At 36.9% G+C, this 24,458-nt stretch overlaps 1 long non-coding RNA gene across 3 annotated transcripts in view; it reads left to right on the forward strand.

Annotated features, from left to right (window-relative positions):
* The window catches only part of LOC146404227 (uncharacterized), a 335,728-nt gene that overhangs the window by 306,253 nt on the left and 5,017 nt on the right, over positions 1–24,458 (forward strand). For all 3 annotated transcript variants that reach the window (XR_014844672.1, XR_014844673.1, XR_014844674.1), the window contains one exon: positions 19,159–19,332. This is a non-coding gene — a long non-coding RNA (uncharacterized LOC146404227). The remainder of the gene's footprint in view (positions 1–19,158; positions 19,333–24,458) is intronic.

The following is a 24,458-nucleotide window of genomic DNA, read 5'->3' on the forward strand; positions in this document are numbered from 1 at the left end:
AGATGCTTTTTGGTTTTTTTGCTTTTTGTTTTTGACTGCACCTGTGGCACATGGAAGTTCCTTGGCCAGGGATCCAACCTGTGTCACAGCAGCGACCTGGGCCGCTGCAATGACAACGCAGGATACTTAACCCACTGCGCCACAAGGAAGCTCCCAACACCAATGGAGATGTAAGGACAGCAAAACTGTATGTGTGTATGTGGTGGGGGTGGGAGGTGGCAGACTGGTGGGGAGCAGAGATGCATGAGGGCAAGGGAAGATGAGACAGGTAAGCCCAGCCTACCTGTCACCTTACTTCCTTCACATTGTCCTGAGCCTTAGGGTTAAACTTCACATTTCTCTCTTGCGAAGGCATCCTGAGTATGTGAGTCAGTTTTTCTATGGAGTAATGCCGATAAATAGATCTGATTATACAGAGATATTGCAGAAGCATTTCATAAAATAAGCTGGGCCACAACGTGGCTTGTGGTAGTATTGACTACATGCCCTGTTATGTAAATTCCCTTTGCAAATAAATGTACTGTGGTTTTAAAAATTCTTCAGTGACCATCGGTGGCTCTACTCACTGTAGACAGCATGGTTTTCCATTTCTACCCTCACTTTCAATCTGAGATGAGCCCCAAGTGATACAGACAAGTGTACAATAAAATGAAACAGCCTGACTCCCGATGAAGAGCTGTTCATCTTAGAATCTGAGAACTGTCTGTGTCTCTGCAGGGCTTGGAGATTATGCTCTTGCCACTTTATTTGCCAAAGTAATTACATCATCAGTAAAACTGGGAACATGGGAGGTGTCCTCTTAATATTCAAAAAGCCAAATTCTCTCATTCTCATATTTCATCCCTTCAAGCCACATAAAAATTATAAAGACTATGTTCATTAATTTATTCAACAACATTTTATTAAGCGCCTGCCATGTACCAGGCTCTGCTTTAGATACTGGCAATTTGGTGGTGAAGAAAATAAACAAAATTCTTTCTCTCATGGAGCTTATATTTCGTATAGAAGACTGGAGGTGACTGGGGGGCAGGGATAGAGCAGAGACAGACATAAACAAAACATGTGAGTAAATTATATAATATGCTGGAAGGTGACAGGTGTTATGGGAAAAAAATAAAGCAAGGTTGGGAGAGGCGGGCCGTGTAGGGAAGTGGTTTGCCTTTTTAAAAAGGGTTCTTCCAAGTGATCAATATGTGTATATGTGTGTGTGTGTGTACACATTTCTGTAAGATTACTTTTCATATGGCAAAACATACAGAGGCTAGGGTTTTCTCTTGGTTGGAGGAATCACAATACAGGTATCAGTTTGTCATGGTGGGAATGTGAAGTTTGTGGTGAAGAATTTACAAAAGGCCAGAGTAGCCTATTTAAACATCGTGTCGTCACCAAGATTTTGCACCCTGGTCCCTAATGTCTTCCAGTGAAGCAATAAAACATTTCACTGGGAGCAGATGCCTTTATGAAGTTTCTAAAAGATTTAAGGAACAGTTTAGTATGGAAGATCAAGATAAGATATATTTATACAAATTTTCAGAACCATCCATCCATCATCCATCCAATCCATCCATCAACCTAATCATCCCCAATTTTTTTCTTGAGGATGTATCATGTCCTAGGAATTTTCAAAAGGTGCTGGCACTGTTATAGAAGTGTTCGTGTTCTAGAAAAGAGAAAACAGGGATTGATTAGGGATTGTGTTCCAGAGATTTAATTTAGTGTTCACTATACTATTTAAGGAGAATGTCTAAAAGTTTCATTTGTCATCAGAACTAAAACATGGATGATCCCTTGAAAAGTGGAGCAATACATCCTGTTACATAGAGCATGTAGAAGAGCTTTAGTTTAGTGGTAAAGGTGGCGCATCAGGACGAACTTCTGCAGATAATTTCATAGTGCGAGAAGTATTGCAAAAATAATAATTAAGAGGAGAAGAAGAGTTAGCTGTTAAAATATCTTCTAATAGTATTATTAGTAAAAATAATTCTAATTATTGGCATACTAAAAGCCATATTTGAGGACAAATAGTTTTATTTCATATAGTGGAATTTTTAGGATGACCCTGAAAATATATCATTTGATATTAATGTCATTAATATAATATTCATATTAATATATTGTTTTCAAATTCCTGTATTTATAATCACTTTATATTCTTAAAATTATATATTTTAATGATAGAAATATTAAATGAATGCATTCTCATAAACAAAAATTCGGATAATAGTATCATTTGTCATTACTTTTCTATGTATGCATTCATATATAAACATAAAGGATATAGAATTTTGTGTAACTTGTTTATAAAATAAATGATACTGTGATGTATTGGTCTACAACCTGCATTTTTACTTTATAGTGCAACTTGGAGACCTTGCCACATTGTGTAAATATTGATATGTCTTATTCCTTTTCAAGAGCTACATTGCATGATTTTATAGAATCTTTTTTTGTTGATAGGGACTTAGGTTGTCTTCAATTTTCAGTGTCACCGACAGTGTCAACCAAGAATGTCATTGTGTATGCCTTCAACACCAGAGAGGTATTTCTTTAGAGAAGATATTGAAGAGTTCAATTGTTGAGTGATAGTGCAAAGTAGTCAAAAGCATATGTTGACTTCTAGTGGTACTTACAAATCATTTCTTAGAAGAACTGTGCCAATTTACACTCTCATTAGTAATGTATGACAATAGCCAATAACCCACCAAACCCAATATGATATTATGATATTATCAAACTTTAAAGTGTTTTTCTAATTTTCTATTATTTTAAATGTGACTTTTATGAGCTCTGTATCTGTTGTGGAGAATAATTTTTCCCGTTACAAAGATTGAAAAATATATTATTTTCATCTTTAGCTTATCTATTCTGGATATTAAGCCCTTCTCTGTTACATAGGTTGACAATACATTTTCCCAATCCTCAGCTTTTTAAAATCAATCTATCATCTATCACATCTTCTTTATCCATTCATCTGTTGATGGATACTTTGCTTATTTCCATATTGTAGCTACTGTAAATAGTGCATCATCCTTATCTCTATGCCTTTTGTATCCTTTTCTTGTCCTTTTACATTAGCTAGTATCTCCAGTATAATGTCAAAAAGGAGTGGTGAGGAATTCCCACTGTGGTGCTGTGGGTTAATGATCTGGCTTGTCTTTGTGGAGGCGCTGATTAGATCCCTGGCCCAGGGCAGTGGATTAAGGATCCAGGGTTGTGGTAGTTGTGATGTGGCCAAAAAAGAAAAAAAGAAAAAAAAAAAAAAAAAAGAATGGTGAAATGAGACATCCTTGCTTTGTTCCTGACCAGAGTGGGAAGTCTTCGTTTCTCACCGTTAAGTATGAGGTTAGCTGTAGTTTTTAATAGATACTCTTGATCAAGTTGAGAAATCCCAATCTGTAGCTTTGTTTCCTAATTTTTTATCCAAAGTTATAATCATTATTTTCTATAATGTTTCTATGGTGATTAATATCATTTTTCTTATAATGTGTCGGAGGGTTCGACTTTTACCTTTATAGCTTTAATCCACATGGGATTTAGTTTTTGCCAATGGTGTAAAATAAAGATTCAACTTAATTTTTTCCTTTCAATTTGAGAAAAATTTCAATATACCTCTGTCCTCTTCCCGCTGACTTGTTTTACTGTCATTATCAATTATTGCACATTTATCCATATGTGGGCCCATTTCTTTTCTGTTACAATAATCCATTTGTCTCTTCCTGCATCAGTGCCATGATGTTTTAATTCCTGCTTCCTTCCGACTTTACAATGCCTGCCGCTTGCATGTTAATGTTAGCCGACTAAATACCATGTTTCCCAGAAGGGATCCTGGCACAGAGTAGGAGTTAAATTGACATTTATTGAATGTTTTTCTTAGACTTTGAGTTGCCTTTGGCAGACTTAAAAAGTAATGTATTTGAGAATAGGATAAATTGGCTTCTTTATTCTCTTTTCCAGCCTCCCATCTCAGAAATTTTGAATTCAGTAAACCCATTTTATTAATCCTGCCTAGGGGAGAAGCTGGCAGGCCACAGGTCTTGCATTTATAAAGACCTGAGTTTACAGAAAGGTGTGATGGGCTGGGAACTTCCAGGAGCCCTTGTGGTCAAGGGTTTGAAGAAACTACAGTTCTTCCTTTTGATTGCTATTACGTGTCTTTAAAGAGAGCCACATGATCTGGACATGTTAACTGAGAAAAATGTATGCCAGAAGTATTGCTTTCAAAATGTTTTATTGATGATTTTAAAATGTAAGTAGCAATCAACACAATAGCAGAATACATAGCATGATATGATCAAAAGTAAAAGAATTTGAAACTTTTGCTAAAATGGTTGGCTATATTAATTAGAATATTATAAAAGGAAGTCCTCAAAAGGTAGAAGAAAAAATAAACCTAAGGAAGGTAGGGGCTAAGTGAAAATAAACCTGAGGAAGGTAGGGGTGAAGTAAAATAACTGTACGGCATTGATAAACCTCATTTTCTTTGGTCCTGCTTGACTCTCGCTCATATTCCATAAGGTGTCATCCAACTATTGCTACATATTCAAAAAATAATGGGAAGACATTTAATTAAAATTCAGTTCCCATGATAAAAATTACTTCTTGAAAATTAAATTGTTTCGAAGTATTTTTATACTGTAAATTGACCCTATTTGGTATTTAGGGGTAGGGTAAAAATCTTATTTTTTACGTTGTTGATGTATGCTGCTGTCATTTAAACAATTTTGACCCCATAGTGCTTAACATTGCTCTTAGATATTACTGAAATTTTAATTAAATTCATCATCAGATATCCTAAAGTGAAGAAAATAAAAGCAAAATTATAAAATTAAGCAAATGGGACCTAATTAAATTTAAAAGCTCCTGTACAGCAAAGGAAACCACTGACAAAACAAAAAGACAACCTACTGAATGGGAGAAAATAGCTGTAAATGATAAAACCAGTAAAAGATTAATATGCAACATACATAAACATTTCAAATATTAATTAGAGGTAGAATATGACAAGAGTATATTTTTTAGTTCTAGTTACAAATATTTTTCTTTGACTAAGGTTTTATATAAATTTGGCAAAATTAACGACTCATCAAAGCCTTTCTGAAATTAAAGGTTAAGCAAATATTTGTAGACTTGAAACATTAAACTTACTAGGGAATCAAACATATTATGAATTCATTGGAATTAGAGTTTAGGACAAGAGAAAATAGTGGGTAAATAACCCCTTTCATCTGTTAATTAATAATTGGTCTGAGAAACCCCTTGATATTTCTTACTTGGTAGCTAAGACTCATTTTAAAACTTTAGTAATAACCTAAATAACTTTCAAACACAGCCATAAAGAGAAATGTAAAAGAAATAGGGATAAATATAAGTCTGTATACTTATTATTGGAAATTCCTACTCAAGTGACCAATTTATTAGAAACTTTACCATCTTAGTCCTTTGATGCCTTTAACCACTTAATAAGATAACCCATTAGAAGGTGTTTGCTGACTGTGCTTAATATAACCATATTCCCTCATTTCAAATGAATAAATGAGTATGAGATGTGGTTGTTTATAAATTAGTCTTCGTATCTGTAGGAAAAAGCTCAAAGTATTGTGTAAAGACTTTTCTCCATGAACATATTCACTTAAATTTGTTCAAGCATTTTTGATATTCATTTACCCATTGAAGAATTTTGCATTTTCAAAGAAAAGAAACAATTCTCTGTGTGCATTCCAGAATAAGGGATATAAAGGTGTTATGTAGGTGACAAGCTTTGACTGGCCACCTGTGAACTTACTGGATTACTGAAGGAGCAGCCCTGGAGGTGGGTTCTTTGTTTAATTAAAGTATAGTTGGTTTACAATGTTGTGCTGATTTCTGCTGTATAGCAGTGACCCAGTCATACATATGTATACATTCTTTTTCTCATATTATTTCCATCATTTTCTTTCTCAAGAGATTGGATAGAGTTCCTTGTGCTACACGGTAGGATCTCATTGCTTATCCATTCTAAATGTAGTGGTTTGCATTTACTAATCCCGAACTCCCAGTCCATCTCACTTCCTCCCCCTCCCCCTTGGCAACCACACGTCTGTTCTCCATGTCTGTGAGTCTCTAATGTTCTACAGATAGGTTCATTTGTGTCATATATTAGATTGCAGATATAAGTGATATCATATGGTATTTGTCTTTCTCTTTCTGACTTACTTCGCTTAGTATGAGAATCTCTAGTTGCATCCATGTTGCTATAAATGGCATTATTTCATTCTTTTTATGGCTGGATATTATTCTATTGTATATATGTGCCACATCTTCTAAATCCATTCATCATTCCATGTCTTGGCTATTGTGACTAATGTTGCAGTGAACATAGGAGTACAGGTATCTTTTTAAAATATAGTTTTATCTAGATATATGCCCAGGAGTGGGATTGGTAGATCATATGGTAGTTCTCCATTTAGTTTTCCGTGGAACCTCCAAATTGTTTTCCATAGTGGTTGAACCAATTTACATTCCCACCAACAGTGTGTGTGTGGGGGGGTCTGTTTTCTCTACCCCCTCTCCAGCATTTGTTATTTGTAGACTTACTAATAATGGCCTTTCTGACTGGTGTCAGGTGGTATTTCACTGTAGTTCTGATTTGCTTTTCTCTAATAATTAGTGATGTTGAGCATCTTTTCATGTGCCTATTGGCCATCTGTATGTCTTCTTGGGGGAAATGTCTATTTAGTTCTTCTGCCCATTTTTCAGTTGGTTGTTTTTCATTGTTGTTGAGTTGTGTGAGTTTTTTGGTATAATTTGGAGATTAAGTCCTTCTTGGTTGCATTGTGCAGATATTCTCCCATTCTGTGGGTTGTCTTTTCATTTTTTTATGGTTTTCTTTGCTGTGCAAAAGATTTTAAGTTTAATTAGATCTCATTGGTTTATCTTTGTTTTTATTTTCATTATTCCAGGAGGTGGATCAAACAATATATTGCTGCTATTTATGTCAAAGAGTATTCTATCTTAAGTAGGGAAAAAAAACCTGTTTGACTTTTAAAAATACCCAATAAATATCCAACTCTAGGTTTGACCTAAGCACATTGCTGTTGCAATCTTGGAATGATTGGGTTGATTTAGACTCATTCCTAGAATCCATTCATCAGAAAGAATACTGAACCCAGCACACATATAGTAGAAGTCCTCTACTGAAAGTTATGAATTTATGATTATAGTTTAGCAATTAGTCACATGAAATTTAGTTTCAAATGCGCTGATTAAAGCTCAGGTTTTCTCAATGGCAGTTAAGAAAAGGAGGGAGGTGATAAGGTGATAAGGACCCTAATAAGTGTTTCCATTGACTTCTACGTATTCTGATAAAGAAGAATGAGGGACATTTAGCTTAGTATGGGTTTTCAAGAGAGATAGACCAGGACAGAGATTATTTACATAATTCCCTCATTATTCTGGAAAATTTAAATGCTGAACTCTCTAGAGGAGAAAGTGAAAGGCAAAGACAATATATAATCAAATAATGAAGAGAGACTAAAGTGAGAGAGGGAATCATTAGGAAATTAAGTGGACATTTTTAGCCAATTCTAAATATATTGTTTAACTTTGCTTTGGCATTGTTGCCTAAACAACAATACAACAATTTAGTCTCAAGAAAACAAGGATTCAAAATATAGACTCAATTAATTCCATTATTGTGACACTAATTAATCTCATGACTATTTGATTTAAGAAACAGTTTGGTAAATCATGTGTTCACAGGGCTGTAAACCTAACATCTGTGTTTTCCTTCTGGTCCCTGGTAAATTAGCAAAAAGCATGACTTTGATGTTGACATCCCTGGACTTACCTGCTACTTTGTACCTGAGTGGCTTTGGCCAAGAAACCTAGCCTGTCTGAGTTCTGTTTTCTCTTGATTAAAAAGTGTCAAATGTTTATTTCCTCACAAACCTGTTGAGAGAACAATTGAATAGATCTGAGCACAAAAGCACTCTGTAAACTAGGCATGTGTATATTCAACCAGTTAAGTAAATATTAGGTGTTCATTATGGGTAGGTGTTGATTAAGTCCATGTAGGAGTTCACTTGGTTCAAAGCATCCTCTGATCTATACCGGTATTTCACCTGCTTCTTAGTTGGGTCCTACCAAAGGCGTTCCTGCAATTATTTCGTAGCTAGGCAACCTATGGTTACATTTGTGGAGTCAGAAAGGGCTGTCTCCATTCTTCCAGTTCATTTTTCCTTTCCAGAACCTATAAGATGGGCATCAGACTTCCTTTAAAATTCCTGTAAGGATGTCATGAGAAATGCAAAGCTCCTTTAAAAAAGTACAGCAAATAGGGAGTTCCCATCATGGCTCAGTGGTAATGAACCCTACTAGGATCCATGAGGATGCAAGTTCGATCGCTGACCTCACTCAGTGGGTTAAGGATCCAGCATTGCCATGAGCTGTGGTGTAGGTCGCAGACACAGCTCAGATCCTGCATTGCCGTGGCTGTGGCATAGGCCGGCAACTGTAGCTCTCATTCAATTCCTAGCCTAGGAACTTCCATATGCTGCAGGCGCAGCCCTAAAAAAAAAGTGCTGCAGATATGGAAAAGATAATTCTTTATTTCAAAATCTTTCATTTGTGCAAGTGAAAATCCCTCAAATACCCATAGTCATTGAGGTGCAGTGATTTCGAATTGCCTTATACCTCCTACCTCTTGAACATCAGAAGCAGATTTGCTTAATTGCTTTGCTTTTTTTGTGAACCTCTCACCCAGTAGGCTTTCCATCTTTCCTTTGGATTTTAATTTTTATTGCTTTCAGACTCTCCCGTTGCTCTTACAGATTATTATTATTACTGGAGCTTTCTGATGCAGGTAGTTTCTGATTTTCCCTTACATGTAATTCATTTCAGTGCTCCCAGAGGCTTACACTGACTCAGATTAAACAGTAGCTCAAAATTAAGAATTTAGAATGAGTCAAAGTTCAGACTAGGTAACCAATGCTATATTCCACAGGGAAATTGGGGTCTGAAAGGTTGTGTTCAGCAAAGCCAGCTGAGCCTACATGATGGAAGAAGCAGAATCCAAGGTTCCCAACCAGAGCTCAGAGATCTCTCTTTCAGCGAAGGATGGGAACATCTTGAGAGAAGGGAGCAGTTTGAGGCCCTAACTGCAAAGGCAGTAGGTGAGTGAGCAGACAGTCTGAGTGTTGTAATAGGAATAAACAGTTTGGAGCCGGAGGAACCAAGACGGCGAATTGTACTCGTCAGAGTGGAGGGTGGAGACACACCTTGTGGCCTCTCTGCTGTATGTCCTACTTGGACATCAGAAAAAAGTCAAAAGCCATCAGTATTGTAGATGGACTCTGATGGTCAGGATGCAAAAGCTATCCTGTAGGGAAGAATGCCAGCAGAGAACTGAAAGAACTGGCACTGGAATACAATTTTTTTTTTTTTTTGGCCATGCCCACAGCATGTGGAAGTTCCCAGGCCAGAGGTGGAACCCACACCACAAGAGTGACTTGAACGACAACAGTGACCACAGCCAGGTCCTTAACTTGCTGAGCCCCCAGGGAACTCCTGGAATACAAATCTTGGAAGTGAAGTTTGGCCTTAGGACAAACACAAATAGGACAAAGCACCATAAAGTTATTTAAGAAAGACGTGAGCATTCTAAGACTTCTAAGCCTTATCAGAAATAAATCGCTTAACATTGGGTAAGATCTCATGGGCCATGTGTTTGAAGAAGGTTCCTATAATGAATAAAATACTTGTGTACTGGTGAGAATACTGTTATTTATATTGGTAATTTAATATTTCCGTATTTTAAAGTGCTCAGAGAGATAAAGGATTGGACTGTATACAGAGGAGAGTATGTTCAACTTTCAGAGAAGTGGAAGCAATTCACAGGGTTACAGAAAGGCTATTCTCACTGGTACCTGCACAGACCAGGAGCAGGACAAACTCAATCAGAAAGTGATTTGGAGACAAAGCAGATGGGAAGCTTTGATCTATCTAGAATTTGACAACATTGCAAAAGTGGCATCAGAGATAACATTTATGTAACTAGAGCACTAGAGAAATAATATAATGTACAGTAGTGACATGTCTTATGATTTCTAGTTTCGGAACTAGCCATTTCCTCACAGATATTAAGGTCTGTTTCTTTTAGCATCACAACTCATTTTTAAAGTCACTGTTTTTCTGATAATTTATTCAAACAAAGCACCATTGGGAAGGATATGGATGGAATAAGTTCCGTTTTAGATACACACTACTTATTTAAACAGATCAAGAAATGGAAGGCATGGCTGATATTTGAATTTTATTTTATTTTAAATGTATTTATTTTTTTAAATTTTAAAATATTTTTTACACCCACACTTGCAGCATATGGAAATCCCCAGTCTAGGGGTCGAACCAGAGCTGCAGCTGCAGCCTAGGCCACAGCCATGGCAACATCAGATCCGAGCCACATCATCAACTTGAACGCCGCAGCTTGTAGCAATGCTGGACCCTTAACCCATTGAGCTAGGCCAGGGATCAAACCCACTTCCTCATAGGGACAACACTGGGTCCTTAACCCATTGAACCACAATGGGAACTCCCTGGTGATATCTGATTTTTGATGCTACATTTTCTTTCCCATACTTATAACAAGTATGTATTATAAAAATGTTGTTGCAGGCTTATCAAATATAACTATTTGGAAAAATGGCTGATTTCCTTATCACCAGAAATATGTATTTAATCATAAGCCACTGAACCTCAGAAATAGTAGCTTCTGATGTAATTGAATCTCATTTCTGTTATAATAGAAGCTATTTTGATTAGTACAAGATACAATTGCCTCACTTATTAAGCATCTGATAAGGCCAACTTATACTTTTAAATACAAAGCAGCTTAAAGGTCTAACACATTAAATGTCTGGCATACATTTCATTACACAGTCTCCCCCAAAATGAAGGCAAAAATGCCTCCATTAATGGAACATTGTACCGAGTGCAATAAAAGCCAAGTTACTTCCTTGCAACTTCTTCATGCATTCTCTTAAGAATCTTCTATAATCATTCTCTGAGGAAACCTCAAAAGGAGCGATTAATGCGAATCTTAAGCTGTTTGGAGTTATTTATATTGTCTTGCTAACATGCACCCCTTATATTAAAAGGGCACAGAAATACAATTTATTGGTTTGTGTCATGAATCTACCTAGAAATTATAACGCTGATGATGGTTACAATTAAAATGCAGAAGAAAAAGAAAACTTGATCAGTATTCAAATGCTGTTTGTGTTTTGTTTCAGATTTTTTTTTCTAGAAAACTGGGCATTTTCCAGCATAGTCATTTTCAATCTTTCTATTCCCTTATGTGTGAGACACCTAAGTAGCCCTCTGATTCTGATGAAGGTGAAAAATGCCTTTTCTTCAGCTGAATGCACGATTATCTGGTATGTAAAAAGCATCAAGGAATAAGACCACGTGTGGTACAAAAATACAGTTCTTTCAAAGAGAAAAAAAATGTCATTGGCATAGGCTTAATCAAACTGTGGCTTTCCAAAGCCAAAAAGTAATTAGGGTCGCAAGGGTTGATTGATCGAACAACTTTGAATGCATTCACTGGGTGGGGCTGGGGGCCCTCATGTGATCGTGATGGGGTAGATCCACAGAATTTGAGGACTTCACAATCCATTGGTGATTATAACATGGGAAAATTTATAATACACTTTAAATCTGGGAAAAAGCTGAAATTAATCATTTTTATAAGAGTGATGTTCCATATTTATCTACAGACTCATATACATTTATGTATATTACTCTTGTTTTCCCCCAAGATTTTGGTACCTTTTTTTTTTTTTTTTTGGTTGCACCCGTGGCATGCAGAAGTTCCCAGGACCAGGGGTGGAACTCATACCACAGCAGTGACTTGAGCTACAGCAATGACAACGTGTTGAGCCACCAGGGAACGTACGATTTCGGTACTTTTTTTTTTGAGCTGCATCTTGGCATATAGAAGTTCCCTGGCTGGGGACTGAATCCGAGCCATGCCTTCAACCTATGCCACAGCTGCAGGAACCCTGGATCCTTAACCCACTGTGCCAGGTGGGGATCAAACCTGCAACTCTGGAGCAACCAGAGCTGCTGCAGTCAGATTCTTAATCCACTGTCCCGCAGTAGGAACTCCTTGGTACTTCTGGTTACTCTTAAACGTATACAAAAAAACTTGAGAACTATAAAAAATGGTTTGTAAGATTTATAAGATATGTGGGTAGCAGATGAAAGCATATTGTAATATGCCTTTAAATATTTATATGTAAAATCAAAAAGCCAACAGAACTAATAAGAGAGTACAGTGGAATGATGAAATTCAAGATAAGCATGGTAGCGTTATTATAGTTCATGTACAACAGCACAAAACTACATAATTCTGTCTGAGTAGCGAATAAAATGTCACTATACTGTTGAACATAAAACTGAGCAGAGTAAATGTGGACACTTCCCATGTCTCTAAATGGGAAGACTAAAGGTTATATAGATGTAAACCATTCCTTAATTAAATAATAGACTAAATGCAAACAGTAATGGGGATTTTATGCAACTTCAAGGTGATTCTAAAGTTTGTACAGAAGAGCACATAAACAAAACACTAACACACATTTGAAACATTTATATTAAAACATGCTATTTAAAGGGTTTCGTGTGGGAACGGAAAAAACAAATGGAGGGACCATAATGTGAGGTCTACAAATAGATCCATGTGCATTTGAAATTTAATACATGATAAATAGGGCACTTAAAATTATTGGGAAAAGGGTAAGTGCTGAAATCCAATTGATTTTCTAGAAAAAAATTCCTACCTCAGCCTAAACACACAAAAAAATTCCAGGTAGATTAAAAGCATAATATACTTCAAAGACCATTTAAGAGAAGAAAAGCAATCAAGGGGGATGTTTTTATAATCTTGCAGTAGGGAAGATTATATTCCTAGGTGAGACACAACCTCAGAAGCCACCAAAGAAAACTGACATATTTGACTACATACATTACAATAACTATAATGCAAATAAAACCATAATACAAAAAAAGTTGAAAGATAAAGAATATATTGGGAGATTTTACATATGTAAATAAAGGTAATATATATGTATTATATATATAAATATATATACATGTATGTATATGTGTGTGTGTATATATCCTGTATATATAGGATAATACTTGTACAACAGAGTTTCTACAAAAAAAAAAATCCTATTGAAGAGTAGTCTTAAGCTGCCAGTGAAAGAAATGAAATCTAGACAGTTAATACATGATTAGCAATTTTTTTTCTTCTGCACCCATGGCATGTGGAAGTTTCTGGGCCAGGGATTGAACCTGTACCACAGCTGTAACCAGAGCCACAGCAATGATAATGCTAGATCTTCAACCTGCTGAGCCACAAGGGAACTCCTATAAATGTTATTTTTAAAGGTGTCATGAAATTTTCAGTAGGGGCTAAAATGAAAAGTATATCCTGACTCTACATTTTTATTCTTAAATACTCATGTATTCTCTCTATTCACCATGTACTTGCCAACCTGCAACTACATGAATTTTTAATTTTGGTTTTCTATTTTTGTACCCTCACAGGTATAAGATATCTGTTTCCTTGAACATTGGTTCATATGTTATTTTTCTAGCAATTCTTCTTATTATGGAAGGATATTCAAACATGATCTTTCATAAGCCTGCTATTATGAAATATCTATTTATAGGTAGGCAACTGGCAGAGTTACCATAGAAACTAAAGCAGCAATCAATTCAGAAACCATGAAAGTGTAAGTTAAGATGTGAGTGTTATGAATAGAAAGCGATAAAACACAAAGCCCCTCATAATTATCTGGAAAAATGCAAAATAGAATTTTTGTGCAAGGAAGATAATGGAAGGAAAAACTGTTTACAATTATGCTTTATCCACTAAATTTGTGCAACTGCAATGAAGCCTGGCCTTCTCTCATGTTAAGATGCTGTCAAGAAATCAGCTATTTTAAGAAACTAGATAAATATAAAACTCTACTGTACTTTGAGAGGCCTGTGTCTTAAAACAAACAACTATTACTCTTCTCAATTTTTTGTATGAGATTTATATCAAGTGTCATTTCCAAATCATTTTGATTTCGTGGAGAGAGATCTTGTCTCAGAGTCGCACCTACAACTACTGTTACACAAACTTTGTATTAAATCCAGTGAGTTGAAACTGAAAAAGAGGCCAGAATCATAATATATCACCATCAATGTGATAAAATCCCTTGCAGATTAATTGCATAGGTATTTTCAGCTGGTGCATTGGTTACACCAATGCAGTCGTTCCTGAACTCATGATTGTGATTCACTGATAAGGTTGCAGTAAGAATTAGGGCCGATTCTGGTGGGGATGGAATTAATTTTCCCTTTCAGAAATATTTTTTTAATTTATAAAAGGTAAAACAACAGAAAACAAATCTCCCATTGATAAATGGCTTCACCAATGGTCTTTTCTCACCTCTGGGTATTCAGTAATTTACAATGGCATTATATAAAGGAAGGGTCAGAGAATTAATTTCTTTATTTAGTAAGTCAGTATCAGACTGTAAATTCCCAAGGCAACTTGTAATGGAACCTCACACAAACCAATGTGAGTGACTGGAATTTTTTCCCTAAATAACAAAGAAAATGCATAATTTACTAAGGTGCATCAGATAGTTCTTATTTCTATGAATATTCTCTTCTTGAATGGGAGGCTTCACAAAAGTCAACATGGAAAAACCAGTGACTAGTGATCGCTTTCCCATGTGTCTCCTAAAGGGAAAGGAAAATGATTGGAATACCAGAATAGGTATTTAATTATACCAGATATCTCTAATGGTGGTGAGTAGGATTATGACTCACTCAGTGCAGACTTGTTTGGCTACAAAGAAGCAATGTGTTCCCTTCCCAAAGGGAAACAGTTCAGGTAGCTACCATCCACTCAGGGAGTTGGAAACCACATTACCCCAACTCAAAAAGGAGGAGGTAGGAGGACAGGGAGATTTCAGGACCAGTGGTTTACTTTGAAAATAATTCTCTTGATGAAATAGCAAACAAATTATTTGACCTCGAGAATGTGAAAGGTCTCCCATTCATTTGAACACCCAAGTAGTTCCTTGTATTTATGAGAACTTGCACAACGGAGCCCATTTTAAGGAGGTGTCATGTGGAAAAGAACCACGGCTGGAAATTCTCAGCATAAGAAATCCGGATAATCAAGATACTTTGGTGATGACTTTCATGAATCAAATTAAAAACAATGGAAAATATTTCTTCTGTTTTTGTTTGAACTTGTAATTCAAATATAACACATAGTTTGTGTGAACAAATTTTAGGTGGACGGACCAGTGGATTTTTGCCAAACGAACCCTCAAATGTCAATTGCACACAAGTTGTGGAAGAGAATGTTGCCAGCATCCCAAAGCCAGCTTGAGGCCCCTTACCGGTCACTGCCCACCAGTCCCAAGGCTAAACAGTACTGACTTCTACCACACGAGATAGTTTTGCCTGTCTTTGAAATTTATATCAACAGAATCATTCTGTCTGTATGAATTTATCTGTGGGGTTCCTTTTACTCTACATTACCTGTATGATATGCATCTACCTTTTGCATATGCATTTGTAGTTTTTTTCATATTTTTTATTGTATAGTATCTCATTGTGGGACTATGCCATTTAAAAAAAAATTGTTCTACTGGTGACAGACATTTAGCTGGTTTTTCTTTTGGCTTTCACATATAGGGCTACTCCCACTATGATATACATAACACGGTTTTCGGTCAACAGATGTAAGCATTTTGCAGGACGTGCACTAAGGAAGGAAACTGCCGTGTCATGGGCGATGCGCATAGTCAGCTGTCACCATTACTGCCAAACAGCTCTTCAAAGTGCTTCAGCCAATTAAACCCCCACCAACAGTAGGTGAGGGTTTTGGTGTTCCGTATCTTTGAAAGGTTTGGCATTCTCTGTCCTTTTCATCTAGCTGTTCCGGTGGGTGTGTGGTGACATTCTCATTGTTTCTAATTAGCACCCTCCGCATGTGTGATGAAATTGCAGACTTCTGCTTATGTTTGTTAGCCACATGGATCTCCTTGTCGTGAAGGGCATCCCACAACAGCGATCGCAACAGAAGGGAAATCGGTAATTTGGTTTACATATTAATGTTCTACATTTTAATGAATATTCCCAGTGGTGATTAGTCATGCTGATGTGTGGCAACCTTCACACAGGCTGTATTCAGCGTCAGGACCCTGACTGTCCTTTTGTCACCATTGTATTCTGGTGTCCAGCACGGCGTCTTGTTTTAGATAATTGGCCTTGCAGTTGAGTATGGAAACGTTAAACTACAAATTCCTCTCTAAGTACTTCATTGGCACTATTTTAGCTCCATTCTGCTGGTTTCGGTCTGTTGTGCTTTTATTTTCAGTTAATAAGAAATATTTTCTAATGTCCCTGTGATGTCTGCTTTGCTACATCTGTTATTTAGAAGTTAATTTTCAAATACTTATAGATTTTCTAGATATCTGATTGGATTTTTAATTAATTGCAGTTGTGATCTGAAAACCTATGATTTGAGGTTTTTGTGGAGTTTCCATCATGGCGCAGTGGTTAATGAATCCGACTAGGAACCATGAGGTTGCAGGTTTGATCCCTGGCCTCGCTCAGTGGGTTAAGGATCCAGCGTTGCTTTGAGCTGTGGTGTAGGTTGCAGACGCGGCTCGGATCCCGAGTTGCTGTGGCTCTGGCATAGGCCGGTTGCTGAGGCTCCGATTGGACCCCCTAGCCTGGGAATCTCCATATGCCACGAGAGTGGCCCTAGAAAACGCAAAAAGATAAAAAAAAAAAAAAAAATTATCGTGACTTGTTCCATGGCCCAGCATGTGGTCGCTTTTAGTAGGCATTTCATGGTGCACTTAAAAAATGTATACTCTGCAGTTTGGTTTAATGTATAAAATATCGATTAGGTCAAGTTTTGGTAGTGTTATTCAAAACGTCAATGCTGTTACTGATTTTCTCTTTGCCTTTTCTATTAGTTACAAAGAAAAGGATATTAAAATCACCAGTTGTGAATGTGGGTTTGTTAATTTCTCCCTTTAATTCCTGTTCATTTTTGTTATTATGTCTTCCGAGTCATTGATTTCTGGACTAGTTAATCTGGCTGGGCTGTTAGTAGTGCCTTTAGTTCTTTTTTCTTGTGCTGGTCAGATTCCTCTAAATGGATTTTTCAGTCTTTGACCTGGAATTTGTTAGTCTACCTGCCATCTTTCTGAGATCTCAGTGGGAGAAAATGTTGGGTTTTTAAAATTCAGTATGTGACTGACAGACTGTCTTACCTCTGATTCTCGCCCCCATCTGTGGTGTGTGCTTCTAAGAGACAGACTTCTCAACCTTCTCAAATTAGCCTCTGTCTCACCACCTCAAGGACAAGCTTTCAGCCTTCTGCAAAGGTGGGAAGGGACAGTGAGAAGAGTACCTTGTAGCTCTTGCAGATATTTAAACAGCCTCTGTTTGCAACCTCACCTTGTTTCCATTGTAAAGGTACCCAGTGCTGCAAATTCAGCATCGCAGGAGAGGCCGTGAAGAACAAATCAGGTAGCTTCTAAGTTCCCCACATTTTGTTGCTGAGCTGATGGTTGTTCCTGAAGGAGATAGTTGCCAAAAGTATGCAAATTAAGAGACGACTGTCATCTACAGCTGTGTTGTTGATGAAATTCTAGCATTGTAGATTTATTCTTCCTATGAATATTCATTTGTTTATTTAAAAAACTCTTATTTCTAAAGAATTTGAGTCAACGAATTAATTTTTTGAGATTATAAATCTTTTAAACTGCAGATCACTCTGGGTGGGAAGGGTAACTCACTGACCACCCCATTGGTCTTTTGATCAAGCCCTTCTGATGAAGAAATGAGAAACCAGCCTCTTAGGACTGGGAGTGTGGGCAAGTAAGAAGGAAATGTGGTCCTGCTCGCAGTATTGGAAGCTTGCAGGGTGGGGACCTGGAGCAGACGCGGTAAAGACTGCAGCTGGAGTGAGGTCATGGGATAAGGGTACAGACTGACAGAATGCAGAGTTTTATGACATGAATTGGGCAGAGAGAGAGAGGAAAGAAGAATTCAAGGATAATTCTGAGGTTTCCAGAACTTATCTGTTGTCGTTATTTTATTTCATTTTGTTTTGGCTTATTTTATTATTTTTTTCCCTCTGTACCTGCAGCATGTGGAAGTTCCCAGGCCAGGGATCAAATCTGAGCTACATCTGCAGCCTGTGCCACAGCTGCAGCAGTACTGGATCCTTAACCCACTGAGCTGCAGCTGGAACTCCTGTTACTGTTTGAATACTTAACCTCCCTTTCAAAAGGTATAGGCAGAAATTTTAGAGTTTACCTAGAATTATAGATTTTTCTAAAATGAAATTTTTCCTCTGAGCCCTTAAAATATAGTACAGATCAGATTTGCTTTTGCTTTCTTATATTGATTATGAGCAGTTATTGTCAGTTACCAGTTTTTCTTTTAAATTGAATTATTTCCTGTCATTTCATCTTGTAAAGTTAGAAAAGTTTTACAAGTTATTTATAGCTTCATTATTATTTTTTTATTCTTCAGTCTATCAAGTTCCCGGTGTGTTTGTTGTACAGTTAGATGTACTACAAAGTTAATATTTAAGAAAAAGTAGTTATTTTGTAATGCCTTAATTTTATCCTATTTATGCTTTAGCTGGCTTCCCCCCCCTTCCCCAGATCCAAACAGTACCAACTCAAAAAAAAAAAAAAATATGGTTAATTTTCTGATTTAAAATATTTTTACTTTTAGAGGCCAGATCGTTCATGTTTGTAAGCCATCACCTATGGAAGGTTTTTAGATATGACTCTTGAAAAATGCAATTAACTTAGGCAAATGCGTTGTTCTTAAGCTGGTGGAGTGAGTTCAGTTTCTCTGCAGGCAATGCTCTCTGCTTTAACAGGCTTTTTTCTGGGGTTACATTCGTTCCTATGGAAACTGACCTCTCTCTTGCACTCTTGTACTCTTTTTTTTTCCCTTCACTTTAGAAGCAGGTTACAGAAGCAACAGCCAGGAGGAAACATGAAATATTCATACAGCCACTACTGAGATGCTTCGACTAACATACTAACAGGTGTATATTTTCTCTTAAAGGCTGTGCGCAGACATGCGCAAACCCACGTGCTACGCATTTATATATGCCGAACAATCTAGACCACAAGAACTGAAAGAATTTCTCTGACCTGGCGACGAAGCTATTCGGTGAAGATGCTCCTGGTCTGGCAAGGCCTGTGGAAGTGGACAGAGGAGGGACAACAGAGCCGAAAGGTGACGGGAGCATTTCTGTTCCGAGTCAGTGTGAATGGGTAGGCTCCTGCCAGTGACCACCAATTAGCAAAAAAGTTAGAAATCAATTACAAGTGCAGTTTAGAGACAGGAATCCTGACCCGGATAGTCTTGGATTTTAGAGGAGTCCCCCAGGACTGCTTCTAAGAGATTCTAAATAAACTACAGTTTGTTGTTTTTTCTTTTAAAAGGAAAAAAAAAAATCAGTAAGTGATAAACTGAACTCATTAGAACAAAGCCTCTGTTCGAAAGTCTGTTGCAGAGGGGATCCTGTTGTGGCTCAGTGGGTTAAGGATCCAACTAGTACTCCTGAGGATGTGGGTTCAATCCCTGGCCTCACTTTGTCATGGATACATACCAAGAAGGATGAAAAAAGTCATATTTTTTGTGGCTCAAGTCAGAAACATCACTGCGAATCGCAGAAGCTGGATTTGAAAATCTGGTTCGTCAATAGCTAGTTAGTGAGCATGACAGAGACATCTAACTTCCTGGAGGTTTGTTTTTTTTTTGTCTTTTTGCTATTTCTTTGGGCTGCTCCCAAGGCATATGGAGGTTCCCAGGCTAGGGGTCGAATCAGAGCTGCAGCCACCGGCCTACACCAGAGCCACAGCAACGCAGGATCCAAGATGCGTCTGCAACCTACACCACAGCTCACGGCAACGCCGGATCGTTAACCCACTGAGCAAGGGCAGGGACCGAACCCGTAATCTCATGGTTCCTAGTCAGATTCATTAACCACTGCGCCACTACGGGAACTCCCTTCCTGGAGGTTTTGTCTTTCATTTTTCAAGTTGAAATAATAATAACTATTCTTGTTGGGAGAGTTTAAAAAATTCACGTGGTTGATTTTGAGTTTCTCCAGTACCGAGACACTGTAGTAGACTCTAGAAATACAGTGGAAAAACACAGTCCCTTCCTAGGGAAGGGCCCAATGCAGTGTCTTCTGAATGCTGCTGAGTAATTATCATTCTCATTCAAATGTAGAATTCTTAGGATGCAGACCACATTACAGTCTTCCCTTTTGAAACAACCACTGTCCCGTATGAAATTATTCATAGCACTTTCCTTCAGATCCGTGGCTGGATGTTTATATATATTTTTTAAAGTCCTGCTCTAAATGCCATTTTCTTCGTGTTATGAATTAATGGAAAATAATGATTCCTTTCAAACAAAACTTCGTCAGTAATATGTTCGGGACATGGACTGAAATTTTAGGACCAGAAAATTCAAGGCCTTTGTTCAAGATAAACTGACTACTCTAAGCAAAGTGAGGAAAAAAGAGTGGGGGAAGGAAGAATTACTCAGAGATACAAGAGAATCCGGGTACCCTTTAAATATATGGCTTCCTTCAGTTACCACGTTTGAATTGGAAAGTGAATTGGAAAGACACACTTTAAAATCTTAGTAGATTATATGTCTTAGTAGAGAGATATATATTAAAAACACCTTTTTTTTTTGTCTTCAATCTTTTTCTCCCTTGCCTTGGAAGATGTGTGATTACAGGTAAAGGCAGACGGAAAAATCTAATCGGAAAGTAAAACTCTATCTCCTTCTTATGAACTATACAAAATTAGTAACTTAGAAGTAAACCTTGAAAATTATATAAAAAATAATTCATAGTTTGTGGTGTTCTCTTGGAGAATTGACTTTATTTATTATGGTCACCCCCGTGTTTATGTCCACGAATACTGACTTGTTGAAACCTAATGTACAATGTGATGGTGTTAGGAGGATGGACCTTTGGCTCCACCCCCACCAATGGGATTGTCACCTTTATAAAAGAGGACTGAGGGCCACCCCTGCCCCATCCACCCTGTGAGGTTATAGGGAGTTATATGAGTGCGGTTCTCACCAGACATCAAATTGGCCAGCATCTTTTTCTTGGACTTTTCAGAGTCCAGAACTGTGAAAAATAAATTTATAAACCAAAATAATGGTGATAATAATAGTAACAATAATAATTTAGAAATAGCAACATAGATGCAGCTCGAGATTTTTATACTAAGTGAAGTAAGTCAGAAAGAGAGCCTAGTTTAGGTTAGAATCTGGATCCGTTTTTTTTTTTTTTTTTTAATGAAATGAAGGCTAAAGGCCTTTAAATAACTCTGAGGTTATATTTTCAGAATCCTATGTCAACCGAGTTTAGTTCAATGTTTAGGACTTGAACTGGGGGCTGGAATTTTTTCATAATGACATTATTTTTTAAGATGAGTGCATTTTAAAAATTCATAAACCAATAATAATAAAACTAATAGGAATATATTATGTACAGCAGGCAGTCATGGGGCAAGCCCTACACCTAAAGAGCCTGAGTTTGAGTCCTGACTTATGACATTGGGCAAGTTCTCAATCTTACAGTTCATCAGTTTGCTCATCTATAAGGTAGGAATAATAATGCCTGCTCTGTGAGGTTATTCTGAGGACTCAAGCACACTGCTACTGCAGGTGGGAGGCACCTGCTGAGTTGGTGCCGCAGTTCTGTATTGGCATGAAAAATGTCTAATGTCTAGTTTCTAGTTTGTCGCAGCATCAAGCACAGCTAACCATGGTAACACTTGCAGTACCTCCTAAAGCAGTTGTGCTGGAGCCTGTGTAGCCCTGAGTCCCATTGTTTTGAAGGGACCAGAGAAAAGGAGCAACTCTAGTTCCACATGGAGGCGGGAGCAGTGACTTCCTTCCCAGTGGAGAATGGAGTCTGCACTACGTTCTCCCCTAAGTTTTGACATATATAATGACTAAGACGACCTTAAATAAACCAGCCTCAATGGCTGGATCTTATGTTTCATAATGTCCTGCTCTAAGTGCCATTTTATTTGTTATTAAATAAATGTATGTATTTAATACAGGAGCATCATATTTATAATTTGATAAATGTCAAGTAGCTTATTCATTATAACTTTTTTAAATGATTTTTATTTTTTTCCATTATAGTTGGTTTACAGTGTTCTGTCAGTTTTCTGCTGAATAGCAAAGTGACCTAGCCACACATACATTTATATACATTCTTTCTCTCACATTATCCTCCACCAGACTCCATCACAAGTGACTAGATATAGTTCTCAGTGCTATATAGCAGGGTCTCATTGCTTATCCATTTCAAAGGCAATAGTTTGCATCTATTAACCCAAGAATCTCAGTATATCTCACTCCCTCCCCCTCCCTCTTGGCAACCACAAGTCTGTTCTTCAAGTCCATGAGTTTCCTTTCTATGGAAAAGTTCATTTGTGCCATATATTAGATTCCAGATATAAGTAATAACATATGGTATTTGTCTTTCTTTTTCCTCCTTTGCTTAGTATGTCTCTAGTTCCATCCATGTTGCTGCAAATGGCTTTTTTTTTGTTATTTTTAATGGCTGAGTACTATTCCATCATGTATATATACCACATCTTCTTAATCTGTTCATCTGTTGATGGACATTTAGGTTGTTCCCATGTCTTGGCTATTGTGAATAGTGCTGCAACGAACATTTGGGTGCATGTGTCTTTTTCAAGGAAAGTTTTGTCCAGATGTATGCCCAAGAGTGGGATTGTTGGCTCATATGGTAGTTCTACATTTAGTTTTCCAATTTCAATTATTATATCAAGATATTCTAATTACTTAACAAAATGGCATTACTCTCTCCATGGCAGCCAGCTGAATTGCAGGTAGAAATACTCAAGCATCAAAAAATACCTTGTCAAGCCACAGATATACTGAAGCCATTTACTGAAACCACCTACTTGAATATATCAAAGTTCATTGGATTTATAACCTCAGTTGTTTATAATAAAGAAGTTAAGATGTAAGTTTCTACCAAAGAGGATAGTTGGGGAAGGATAAATTAGGAGTTTTGGATTAACATATACCCACTACTATATATAAAATAGTTAAACAACAAGGACCTACTATATAGCACAATAAACTGTATTTAATATTCTTGTAATAATCTATAATGATAAAGAATCTGAAAAAGAATGTGTATATATATATATATATATACATGTACATATATACAGCAAAATATATATCAACTGAAGCACTTTGCTGTAATCTCAAACTAACACAACATTGTAAATTAACTATACTTCAATTTAAAACATGGTTAAAAAACTATCACCAAATAAGAATCTAAGATCATTCAAAAAATGTAAGTTTTTTTAACAAACCCTAAATTGTTCCCTAATTTATATTCATGTTATTTAGTAGTCTGTAGTTTTAAAAGAAACTGTGTGTATATCATCCATTTGATTCTCAAAATTCATATCCAGCTATCAAGAAAAATTATAAGGCATACCAAAAGGCGACAAACCCAATTTGAAGAGACAGAGCAAGTATTAAAACCAGACATGGCAGGGATGTTGGAAATACCAGAATGAAGAGACAAGCCAAAGACAGGGAGAAAATATTTGTATAATTCTCATCTGATAAAGAACCATTATCTAGATTGTACAAAAGTCCCTTAAAACTAAACAACGAGAAAACAAACAGCCTGATTGGAAAATAGGCCAAAGACCTTAACAGATACCTCCTAAAGTAGATGTGCAGATGGTAAACAAACATGTAAAACTATGCCCCATATCACATGTCAGCAGTGAAATGCAAATGAAAACAACAAATAGACACCATTTCACACCCGTTAGAATGGCCAAAATCCAGAACGCCAACACCAAATACTGCCAGGATGTGGAGTAACAGGAATATTTATACATTGCTGATAAAGATGCAACACGGCAAGCCACTTTGAAAGGCAATTTGGTGGTTCCTTACAAAACTAAACATATTTTTGCCATATGAGTCAGCAATCACACTCCTTGGTATTTATTCAAAGAATTTGAAAGCTAATATCCACATGAAAACATGCACATGGATGCTTATAGCAGTTTGTTCATAACTGCACAAACCTGGAAACAATCAGGGTGTCCTTCAGTAGATGGCTAAGTGAATAAACTGTGGTACGTCCAGACAATGAAATATTATTCAGTGTTGAAAAGAAGGGAACTATCAATCGTGAAGATACATGGAGGAAATGTGAATGCATATTACTAAGTGAAAAAAGCCCCTCTGAAAAGCTACATATGGTATGATTCGAATTGTATGACATTCTGAAAAAGTGAAAGTATGGAAAC

This window comes from Sus scrofa, chromosome 4 (genome assembly GCF_054392235.1).
Source record: "Sus scrofa isolate SSC_HxYL_T2T_F1_AM1 chromosome 4, Sscrofa_HxYL_maternal_Yorkshire_Landrace_v2.0, whole genome shotgun sequence".
Lineage (NCBI taxonomy): Eukaryota > Metazoa > Chordata > Mammalia > Artiodactyla > Suidae > Sus > Sus scrofa.